At 43.7% G+C, this 12,017-nt stretch overlaps 1 pseudogene; it reads left to right on the forward strand.

Moving 5' to 3' along the window:
• The first annotated feature begins 1,946 nt into the window (after positions 1-1,946).
• LOC115677913 (pentatricopeptide repeat-containing protein At3g13160, mitochondrial-like) lies at positions 1,947-3,305 on the forward strand (annotated as a pseudogene).
• The last annotated feature ends 8,712 nt before the right edge of the window (positions 3,306-12,017 follow it).

Genomic DNA, 12,017 nt, shown 5'->3' on the forward strand with positions numbered 1-12,017 from the left:
TGGCCATGCATGAGGCCCGACCTTGCCAGATTTGACGAGGTCATGCCTCACCTAGCCACTAGCAAGGCTCGAGCCCTTGCTAGAGGCCGCAAGGTCACTTAGTGTTGGCGTCAAGGCAACATGCCAGTGCAATCGCTCGTGGAGGAACTCCTTTTGTCTTGCTCGGTGTTGGTGTCAAGGCAACACCCTAGTGTAGTCCTAAGAATGCTAATGACTACTTGCTTGGATGCATTTTTGAGAGCGAAACCTGTGGCAGGCAACCCCCTACGCTTTAAGCCCTCAAAGGATGCCATGGATCCATTCTTCTTAAGCCACGGCTGATCACAGGTGATTACAGATCCATGGTCGGTGAGGCTTGACCCTCACTAGCCCAGCGAGTGGCCATGGATGGCCCGCTAGAGCCCTTGCTAGGGGCGGACAAGGCTTGCCTAAGGCCCTTGCCTCTGGCCAGTCATCAGATCTTGCCCACCGGCTAGAGGATGAAGAAGAAAAAGGGAAGGAAAAAAAAAGAAAAAGAAAGAAAAGAAAGAACAACAAATTTTAAAAAAATACAAAAAAATTAAAAATATTATTAAAAATTATCTACATTAGCACTGCTAGTGCCACGTCTAATGGGCAGTATTCATATTAGCGATGTCTGATTAAAATTGGCCGGATGGACTGAATTGGCATAAATGCAAAATATTTATGATTTAGTTGGCCAAAAAAATGTTTATAATAAAATTGACACAATTACAATATGTTTATGACTTTTTTGATAATTTTCCCGTGATATAATCAAATTGAAACTGCGAAGCTCAATCTTAACTTGACTTGCATATTCGATGTTTGGAACTTGATTTTAACTCGATTGGGTATTATCTTTCTTGCTTGAGCTCAACTCGAGTAGAGGACCGAGGTATCCAAAGCTCAAACTCGTAAATGAACTTGGCCTTGGGTTTAATAAACTCAAACACTTAGTTCGTTTTTGAAATTTTTTTGTGGATTTTGATGTTTACCTTCATTATATCAGTATAATTATTTGCGTAAGTGTGTTGCGTTCAGCAGTAACAAGTTCAAACTCGATTTGATAAGATACTCAAATAACTCGGAGTGCTTTCAAGCGAACCGATCTCAAATAATCTTTAAGCCAAAGCTCGAACTAGTTGGACATAGCTTTAAACTTGGTTTTGACCCTTTGGAAGGGTTAATACCACAAAAAATCACAAAATAGTATGTTTGTGACAAATTTACCCTAAATTGATTTTTTGACAACAGAAAATTTCAAACTGATACACCTATGATAAATTTGCCCTAAACTAATTTTTTGACTACTAAAAATCCCAAACTTGTGCATTTTTAACAAATTTACTCTTCGTTAAATTGGAAAAATACCACGAAAAATCACAAACTGGTATACCTGTGAGAAATGGAGGGTAAAATCCAAACTAATACACCAGTCAACTGTTATATGTTATCAACTCAGAATTTTGACAGTAAAATTTAACAAAAACTAATGGAGGATAAAATTGTCACGGCATACTAGTTTTGAATTTTTCGTTGTATTAACCCTTTTTGGAAGGGATAATGACACGAACATTCCTTGAACTTTGGCTTAATGTGCAAAGTCCCTAAACTTTTAATTTGTTTAATGTATTCCTAAACTTTAGCCTATTGTTCAATGTGATCCCTGAACTTTTGGTATATATTCAATTTAGTCCATGAACTATATAAAAATACACAATATAGTCCCTGAACTTAAATTAATAGAAGGACTATATTAAATATTTTTATAAAGTACAAAGACTATATTGAATATGTACCAAAAGTTTAGGGACCACATTTAATAAATTGAAAGTTCAGGGACCACATTGAATATTGGGTTAAAGTTCGTTGACTACATTAAATAAATTTAAAGTTTAGGGACCAAATTATATATTGAGTAAAAGTTCATGGAACTACTCGGATCGTTCTAAAAACCGTTCTATGAAGTTCTGAACCCTTTGTGCATGGAATCCCAGCCCTATGTCTTCAGTACTTCGTAGCCTCGGTCGCCTCTTCGCCAAACCACCGTCCCGCGCTCGCATAGACCATCTCAGCGGACGACACGACCTCGAGAAGGTGGTCGCCAAGTTCAAGAAACTCTCCCGGTCGACCCACTTTCGTCGTAACAACGTCCCGTACGAGAAGACCGTCCGACGCCTCGCCTCTCACCAGCAGTTCGTTTTGATCGAAGACCTCCTCAAGCACCAGAAGCAGTACGTGGCGCGCTCGAGCGACAAGTTCGCGGCCCGCCTGATCGGCCTTTATGGGAAAGCGGGCATTTTCGAGCACGCCCGGAAGCTGTTCGACGGCCCTCGCTGGTACACCTTAATGCCCTTTTGGCCGCCTGCGTTGATTCCAAGAAGTTTGATGAGGTCGACGAGATATTCCGGCTGTTGCCGGAGAAACTGCCTCTGGAGATTGATGTCTGCACTTACAATACAGTTATTAAGGGCTACTGCGTGATGGGTGATCTTGATTCTGCTCTCTCGTTGCTTGACGAGATGGAGAACAAAGGGATTAAGCCTAATTTGATATCGTGGAATACCGTGCTTGAGGCTTCTTATGGAAACGGCAGGTTATCGGAGAGAGAGAAGATATGGAATTTAATGGTGAGCAAGAATGTTACTCCTAGCGTCAGGAGTTACAATCCAAGACTTCGTGGAGTACTTCTGCAGAACAGAGTCGCGGATGCTGTTAAGCTGTTAGATGAAATGTGGGATAACGGAATCGAGGCTGATACACACAGCTACAATGCTTTCATCGTTGGGTGTTACCGAAATGGAAACTTGGACGAAGCCAAGAATTGGTATTGGCGGCTCAAGGAGAGTAAGTGCAATGCTGATCGGGTGACGGTATGCGCTCTCGTCCCTTTGCTTTGTGAAAAGGGTGACTATGAATTGGCCCATAGGTTTTGCATCAAGGCCATGGATCAGAAGTTACTTCGCTGAACAGATACTCTGCAGAATGTTGTAGATTTCTTGGTTCGGGAATCAAAGGTTGAATTGGCAACAGATATTGTGGAACATGGCAAGGCCCAGAAGACACCGTATAATCTAAAATTGCCTTGAGCAGCGTAATGGTTTTTCTTGTGTTATGTAACAAAAAAATGTTATGTTGTATGGTTACTACTAGTCATACTTCATTTCCCCAATGGTCTTCGCTGAGCTCAATCCTTGAAAGACGATATTGTGCATGCCATTTTATCAATCAACTAGGCCACGGTGAACTAGGGGAAAGCATGAAACAGGTTCCTGTTATTGGAGAAATACCTTTTCCTTTCATTGTTTCCACTGTTTTTGTGGTTGTTGTGGAGCTACATATCGGTATTGATGCTGTTCATAGGACTGTAGAGTCTTGACTTCCTGGGTTTTGAACTCTCCGGCATAACTGTAACTGAAGCATCATTAGGTTTTTTTCCATAAAAAACAAACTCAAAAAAAAATTAAAAATAATAAAAATAAAAATAAAAATAGGGGGAGGGTTGGCCCTCCCCCTCCTGTAGCTGTTGCCCCATCGTCGATGGTGTAGTGTCCATGGCCGGTAGGGTTGCCATTGCTTCAGTGAGGGTCGGCGACCCTTCCCGACCAAAGGCGAGGGTGACGCAGCGTTCAGTGAACAATTCAAGCAAAACCTTACTTAGAGAAAGAAATCTCGAAATTCAATATTGATGATAATGTTCTGTTCTTCAAAAAGAACCCTAAAACAAGTTTATATATCCCTAAACCAAAACCTACTAGGATTATAAATCATAAAATATAAAAATTACAAAACTGCTCTTAAAATTAAAACCCATAAAAAAATTAAAATAATAGAAAAACCCATGTAAACGATCCCAAATCGCTAAAATCCATCGTTAGTCATAGCCAAAGGCAGTGAGTTTTGTTCAGAACGCCGTTTCGCTTCAAACGACCGAATTGGAGCCCAATCCGATGTCGTCAACCGGGTCCGCGTGTTCTAGTCGCATCACAGTTTCGCTTTCCATTTGGATTTCTGCCTGTCCAACCGGTCCAAGAAAGCACCACTAATAGATTATGCATCATTCTCCTCCAATTGAAAGGAACTCGTCCTCGAGTTAAAATCAGGATCTGGATATAACGGCTTTGCGGACTCATGAAATGGTGATAAATCAGCAACATTGAAAGTGTTAGATATGCCCATACTATATGGAAGGTCAATAACATAAGCATTATCGTTGATCTTCTTGCTGACAGTGTAAGGCCCATACTTCTTTTGTTACAATTTGCTATAAGATCCAACTGATAAGCGCTCTTTATGAAGAAAAACTATGACCTAATCACCTACCGCAAACACCTGCTTCCGCCTGTGCTTATCTACTGCAGCTTTATACTTCTGATTAGCTTCCTCTAACTTTTGTTGGACTTTATGATGCACTTCCACAATCTGTTTAGCCATATGATCCGCTGCTACACTCTTATCCGCTTGCTTAGGCAACCGTACTAAATCCAGAGTATGCTGAGGCGCCTTTGTATAAACAACAGAAAAAGGTGACTTGCCAATAGAACTATGAACTGCATTATTATAAGCAAATTCTGCCTGTGATAAAGCAACATCCCACTGCTTCGGCTTATCTCCATAAATGCTTCGAATCAAGTTTCCCAGAGTTCTATTCACCACCTCTGTTTGCCCATCAGTCTGCGGGTGAGCAGTGCTATTGAAATTCAAACATGAATCAAACAGTTTCCATAAAGTCAGCCAAAAATACCCTAGAAATTTGCTGTCCCTATCAGAGATAATAGACTTAGGAACAACATGCAAACGAACCATCTCCTTAAAGAATAACTTGGCTACACTTACTGCATCAGAAGTCTTTCTACAAGGAATGAAGTGCGCCATCTTGGAAAATCTGTCAACTACAACAAAAACAGAATCCACACCTCTTTGTGTTTGTGGCAAACCAAGCACAAAATCCATGGACAGATCTTTCCATATATTGTCAGGAACAGGTAATGGCATATACATGTTGACACCTATTTTTGATTTGCCCAAAAATTAATTACACAAAATTTAGGAATTAATTTTCTTTAATTCCTAAAATAAAAAAAATATTTTTATTTAAATGCATTGCATATAGAAATTAGGCACATTTGTATTAATAGGGTATTTAGAACTTTAAAAAAACAAAATCGAACCGGGCCGGGTCGGGGCTGGGCCGACCCGGCCCTTTTCTTTTTTCCTTTTCTTCTCCTCCCCGCACGGGCCCCCGGCCCTTTCTCTTTTCCTTTTATTTTTCCCCCGCGCGGCCCAGCCTGTTTTTCTTTTTCTTTTTCTTTCTTTTCCTCCGCGCGGCTGGGCTTGGCCCGGCCCAGCCCTTCTCCTTTCTTCTCCCCCCACGCCCGTTGCTCTCGCTGCCCTATTGTCCCCTGTGCCCGACGGCAGCGTGACGCATGGCGGCGCCGCTCCTCGCCGTCGCTATCCGGCCAGAGGAAGGCCGAAGGGGCACGCCGACGAGACTGGCATTAATTGCCAGTCCCGTCCTCCCCATTTTCCTGGCTTCCCCTTATCTCCTCCTCTCTCTCGGCTCTCTGTTCCTCTTTGCCCGTCTCAAACCAGCTCCCCCCTGCTCTGCACTGGCCTACAATGGCCACAAAAGTCTTCGAGCGGCGTAGGCCGGTGCAGGCCGTCGTCACGCGGACGCAACGGAGCAGAGAGACGCGTTGTCGCCGGCTATATATAGCCAGAAAGAGAGAGAGAGGCGGTCGGCCATTAGAGAGAGAAACAGGACAGAGAGAGAAACGAGAGAGAAAGAGTGAGATTAGAGCGTACCGAGGTCACGCCGGAGTGTGGAGGAGAACCAGCAGCGTCGCCGTCGCCCTCCCGACCAGCCAGAAGCCCCCCGGACGCGCCGTTGACCGCTGAGCCCCTCGACCGAGAAGCTCCCCTCTTTTACCCTGTTTTTCTGTGCGGTTTGGCCGGGACTCGCGCCGGCCGTTTCGCACGAGTCTCGGCCCATACCGCCGTCCCCCACCGCTCATGCATCGTCGCCAAAGGTAGGTATGGGTCCCCCGAGGATGGAGGGGCCTCGAAATAGGTCGAAATCCCTTTACTTTTGCTGTGCTCCTCATCTGTTTGATAAAATGCTTCAAAGAGGCCTTTTTTTTATAGAGTCGCCGGCCGGCGAGCGACGGTCGGACGGCGACCCAGTGGGCGGCGAGGCTTGGTGGAGGTCCCAAGGGCCTGATTTTGGTCGCGTAGCCGGTGCGGGTCGGCGGCGAGAGGCCGATTTCGGCTTCAGCGGCGTGCGCTCCACACGGGTTCGGCTGACCGGTTCAGTAGGCGACCCAAGTCAACGGCAAGATTCGGATTCGTTGACTCGGGTCGGTCCGATCGACCCGGTTCAGCTGATCCGACCAGGGTCAACGCCCCGAGTCGGATCTGTTGACCCGGGTCGGTTCCGACCCGGTCCGGATCCACCAACCCGTTTTATTTTAAAAATAAAAATAATAAAAAAATATATTTAAAAAAAATTTAAAAAAAATTAAAAAATTTTTATTTTATTTTATTTTCTCTTTTTCCCTTCCTGTTTTTTTTATTATTTTTTTTAAAAAAATTCGTATTTATTTTATTTTATCCTTTTTAAAAAAATTATGTTATATTTGTTATTTTAATTTATTGTGATATTATTATGTAAGTTTTTGTCTTGTTTAAATTAAAACAAACCTAAGGTTGCGCAGTAGCGTTTTGCATGTTTTTTTTATTACCGTTGTATTATTATGCATATTTTTAATACAATTACATGAGTTGTTGTGTTTTGAATGTCATTTGACTTAACTAGGAATAGAACCTTAGACTGCATATCTATCTTGCCTGTTGATCGTTTATGATTGTGCGCTCGTTTGATCATCTCACATGTTTGGAGAAAGGTCCTAAAATCAATCCAAATTAGCTGACAAATGAACATGGTAAAAAGGTACCGAAAGGGCATTAGTTATTCAACTAGTGTAACCAAGTCCCCGAATTCAGTTAATCTCTGGTTCGCAGGATAGGGTGATTCTCCCATCACCTTATTTGGGTTTCTAATCAACCCACCCCAAATCGATTAGTGGCGACTCTTTAGTGTAAACCACTTGCATGTTAAAAACCTTAAACCCTAAGTCGCAGTATGGTATGGGCTTGGGAGGCCAGAGTTAAAATCCCGAACCTAGACTTAGCACGTATCTGGCGGGCCCCTCCTTCTTTTTGCACGCATGTTAAAAAAGAAAAGCTCGGGAGTGGCGGTCGCGAGGGAGTGGCGGTCGCGACAGACTGGCGACTCCACTGGGGACTTGTTTCTTTTAAAAAAAGTGGACTTAGGCCAAAAAATTTTATCCTGTTCAAAATAATTTTTGTTTGGCAGCAAAGACTCCAGGTATAATCCTGACATTAAGGTGTTATTTGTCATGCAGGTTCGAATTGATTGTTTATAAATTGTTGTGCGTGCTTTAATGATTTAGCACTACACTATTGCACACACAACCACGCTGCCGGACCTGGGCCGCAATAGGGCATTTTATGATGGTGTTAAGAAAGATACGACCTCGAACGCGAGCCCGTGATGTAGAGGTTGCTTTTCTTTTCCCCGAAATTTATTTCTAAAAATCGTAAAGAAATATCTTTAGCCGCTATTCGCGTGACTATAAGATATTCCTTTCGATTTGGTCGAGGTTAAAAGGACTTGACACCAACGCGAGACTGCGACAGTCAGGCACCCTTTTAATTTCATTTTGCTGAGCCAGTCTAGATAGGAATCGAACCTCACTCCTCATGTGCATGTTGTTGTGATTGCCATGGTTCAAGGAAAGGTATATATTCTATCTCTTCTCATTTTATTATGCAGCCTACTTATTCATTTGATTTCTTATTGATAGGCCACCCATTGATTGCATTTTATATACGATGGGAAGAGCTGATGTCCAATTCGTCCCCACTCCTAAAAAAGAGCTTCTGGCATGGTAGGACCAACTCGATCAAAATGGCCAACAGTATGTCAAAGCAAGAATTGGTCGCCTACTCCCCTTGCTCAAAATCAGCATCCATTCTGGCATGATGCAAGCATTAGCACATTTCTGGTGCCCACAAACATCCACTTTCATATTTGGTAAGTTTGAGATGACCCCGACCCTGGAAAAGTATAGTGTTGTCATTGGAAAGCCTTTGGGATCTGAGCTCATCAAACCACTTTTGGGTGTGTCCCCTCTACCCGAATTATCCCAGTTTTTGCGAACCGATAGCAATACCGTGAAAAGAGTCGTTAAAGCTCATTGCAATGCCTGCCCTGGTTTTTCTTAAATGAGCGTTTTGAAAGTCAACCCATGGGCCAAAAAGTTAAAATTTTTATCCTTGCTTTTGTTGGGTGTATCATTTTCCCACATCGCAGGAATTCAATAAACCCCTCAATTGCGTATGTGGCCAAACAAATTTGCACCGGCTTGAGTTATGTTAATTCAGTTCTGGCTCAAACATTTCTGTCTTTAAACCGTTTTAAACAAAATAATGACAAAATCATGCGGGCCGCCCCAGAAATTTTGCAAATCTGGTTTTTATCCCATTTAAGAGGATTTGGGCACCTCATGCAGCTTTTTGAGGTCGATGACCTCATGCAGCCAATACAAAGGTTTGAGGTTTTAAAAAATAATTCCCCTCATAAGGATTACTCTACCTGGATAGATTTTTTGAAAGACCCCGATCCCAAAGCTTTCTTATGACATGCTAAATGGTTCCATGAGGGTCAGGCTCGGTATGCTCACCAGTTTCACAACCCTGTCCCATTGCTCGGTTTATCTGGCGTCACTTCATACTACCCCTACCGGGTATCCCGTCAGTACAGGGCCCTCCAGGAGATCCCGCCACCTCTCAAGACAAACCTGTTCCGAGTCCGATTCACCCGCTCGAACTACAACTACACCGGCGAAATTCGTGCCATCCAGAGGATGTGGACCGAGTGTCAGCTTGAGAACATTCTTGTGCCTAGACTATTGAAAGGACAAGAAAAGGCTCACCATGCCTCTCTGTTCTATATCGTACATCACCAAATCCCGGCCGATCTCCAGCCAAAAGTCCTGGATGTAACCAACAAGCCCAGTCGCCAAACACAGATTGACAATCTCGAAAGGACTGTGGGGACGAGGGATACGCTTATTGCGGAGCTTGTCCATGAAAATAAGCAGCTCCAAGAGACTGTAGCTTCCCCATCGTTTATAGAATGAGCATTCGGGAAGGGCGCCTTTTTGTTAAAAGCCCCTGTATTTTACATTTTTTCTTGTATTTATGTTTAGGGGTTTTGGTTTTCATCTTTGAAGCTGTTTATAGGTTGTACTAATGTTAATATAACTCGGGCCGTTTTTTATGCTTTAAATAATTTTTTTTGCCCCTTAATGACACCACCGCGGCCTTCGGCCCAGTGGTATCCGGGGATGAGGTGTAACGGTCCGAGGCGACCGGGGTTCGAACCCCGAGGACGCCGCCTGTAATGTTGATATTAATAAAAAAACTTTTTTTCTCATTTTTTTCTTCTTTTTCTTTGCAAATAAGTAAATTATGCAATAATAATATGACTAGGTCATAGAATTATTCTTTATTGGGCATTATACTCATTTATTTCAACGTTTTCCCAGGTAGTTACAGAAAATGGCCGAAGAAAATGCCCGCCTCAATAACATGGAAGACGAGATGAAATTGGTCCTCAATGCAATCTAAAATCTCACAAAACAAGTGGAATCCATTCAGGGCAAGCTCACGCCCACGCTTGCAGCAATCGAAGTGATGTTACCACCACCGTCTACTAGAAAAGACAAAGCCTCCGCCAGCGACAGCAAAATGCCCCCGCTAGAGGACGATCCACTTCCTCTTGCTGTAAGGAAGCCTGAACTTGAAACTGTACCGATGACAGAGCATGACAAATGCCTTGCAAAAGTCGAGGAGATGCTGAAACAGCTACAAGGCCCGCAGAATGCTGTACCACTTGACCTGTCTATATACAAACGGGTTAAAGTACCAGAAAAGTTCAAGATGTCGGATTTCGAGAAGTATGATAGTACCTCATGCCCCAGACACCATTTGCACATGTATCATGTGCGGATGACCCAGTACGTTGAGAATGAACCCCTCATGATTCAAACCTTTCAAGCGAGTTTGACGGGGCCAGTCTTAACATGGTATATGTCGAAGAACGTGGATGCTTTTAAGTCCTGGGATGATGTCGCTAATGCATTCCTTAAGCAATATCAATTCAACCTCGACGTCACCTTTACTCGTGACGATCTGGAACGCACTGAAAAGAAGAAGAGTGAGTCCTTCAAGGAGTATGCCACCAGATGGAGAAACTTGGCCGCCCAGGTTACCCCGCAACTCACTGATCATGAACAAGTGAAGTTGTTCATAAAGTCGCTTCCGTACGAATACAAACATCGCCTGGTTGGTGCCACTGCTGAATCTCTTAATCGCCTAGTTCCTGTGGGCGAACGAATTGAAATGGGATTGCGTGACGGATGGTTTACAGACTCCTCTTCCACGAGCAAAAGACTCAGCACCCGAAAAGAGAAAGAGCCCCTGACGGATGGGAACATTGCATACACCCAAACCGTTCATCCTCCCCGGACAGTCTAGGTGAATAGTGAGCAGCAGCAGACTTCAAGTCGCCAGCCTCCGAGGTGATATAAGAAAAGGCAATTCACTCCGTTGCCTGGATCCCCTTCTCAAGTCCTGGCCATACTTCGGAAGAAAAACCTGCTTTCTACCGAACCAAAACGGCCCAACTCAAAAAGCTTTTCGAATTATGATCCATCCAAAAAATGTGATTATCACATGGACGAGGTAGGACATTCGACAGACGATTGCTATACCCTCAAACACCGAATCCAAAACTTGCTCGACACCAAGGCCTTTTCTTTTCAGACATCTAAACCAAATGTCCAAAACAACCCGCTACCCGAACATGAAAACAAAATCAATGCCATATCCACTTTTCACACCGGTCGAATCAAGAGTGAGAGGGTATACACTGCAGATGTTTATAACGCCCTAGTGAAAGCGGGGTACTATCCTACTAGTAAAGTACTGCCCTTGTCCCTAATGAAAGAAAGGGTTGCCAGCATGGCGAAAGCAGGTTTGATTGTATATGCCAACTGTATCGGCATAGTGGCCACCGTTACTAAGGTTATCATCGACTAGGATAGAATTCTCAGCACTGAATGCTGAAACAAGTGAATTCACCCCTACACTTGTGAACGGACCTTTGTCTGACAGCCCAGACAAGGATGAGGAGCTGACGATTGAGGTACCCCTACCCGCATAGCACATAGTGATCGAAATACCTCAGCCCTACCGGTATGAAAATGACAACGCAGTCCCATGGTCCTACCAATTGGATGTTGACCTAATCACCAGGTCAGGACGAACGTATGCCCAAGCTGACGCTCAACCTCCGAAACTTGTTACCGACGAGGAAGCCAAAGAATTCCTGGCCATCGTCAAGACCAGTGAATACAATGTCGTGGATCAACTACGTAAATTGCCTGCCCAGATTTCCCTGTTAGAACTGCTCCAAACGTACGTGAAACATCAGAAAGCTCTGATGAAGGTACTCAGCGAAGTAAACATACCAGAAACAATTGAGCATGACAAGCTAGAAGCATTTGTGGGGTCTATCCTTTTGAAGGATCAGATAACATTCTCGGAAGATGAGTTTCCCGCTGAAGGAAAGGGACACACTAAAGGCCTCTACATTTCCGTTAAATGTAGAAACGCCCACGTAGCTCGAGTTCTGATAGACAATGGGTCTACGTTGAATATCTGCCCGCTAGCAACCTTACACCATCTTAATGTGGACACGTCTAAACTCCGCGCCTCCAAGACATTCGTTCGAGCGTTCAATGGAATGAAGAAAGACACTATGGGTGAAATTGACCTTGATGTCCAAATTGGCCCAACAATATTCAATATCCTGTTTCAAGTGATGGACATCCCCACTGCCTTTAGCTTTCTGTTGGGCCATCCCT

The sequence above is a fragment of the Syzygium oleosum genome, unplaced genomic scaffold, assembly GCF_021117445.2.
Source record: "Syzygium oleosum isolate NSW1041296 unplaced genomic scaffold, Sole_v2.1 Sole_v2.29, whole genome shotgun sequence".
Classification (NCBI taxonomy): Eukaryota; Viridiplantae; Streptophyta; class Magnoliopsida; order Myrtales; family Myrtaceae; genus Syzygium; species Syzygium oleosum.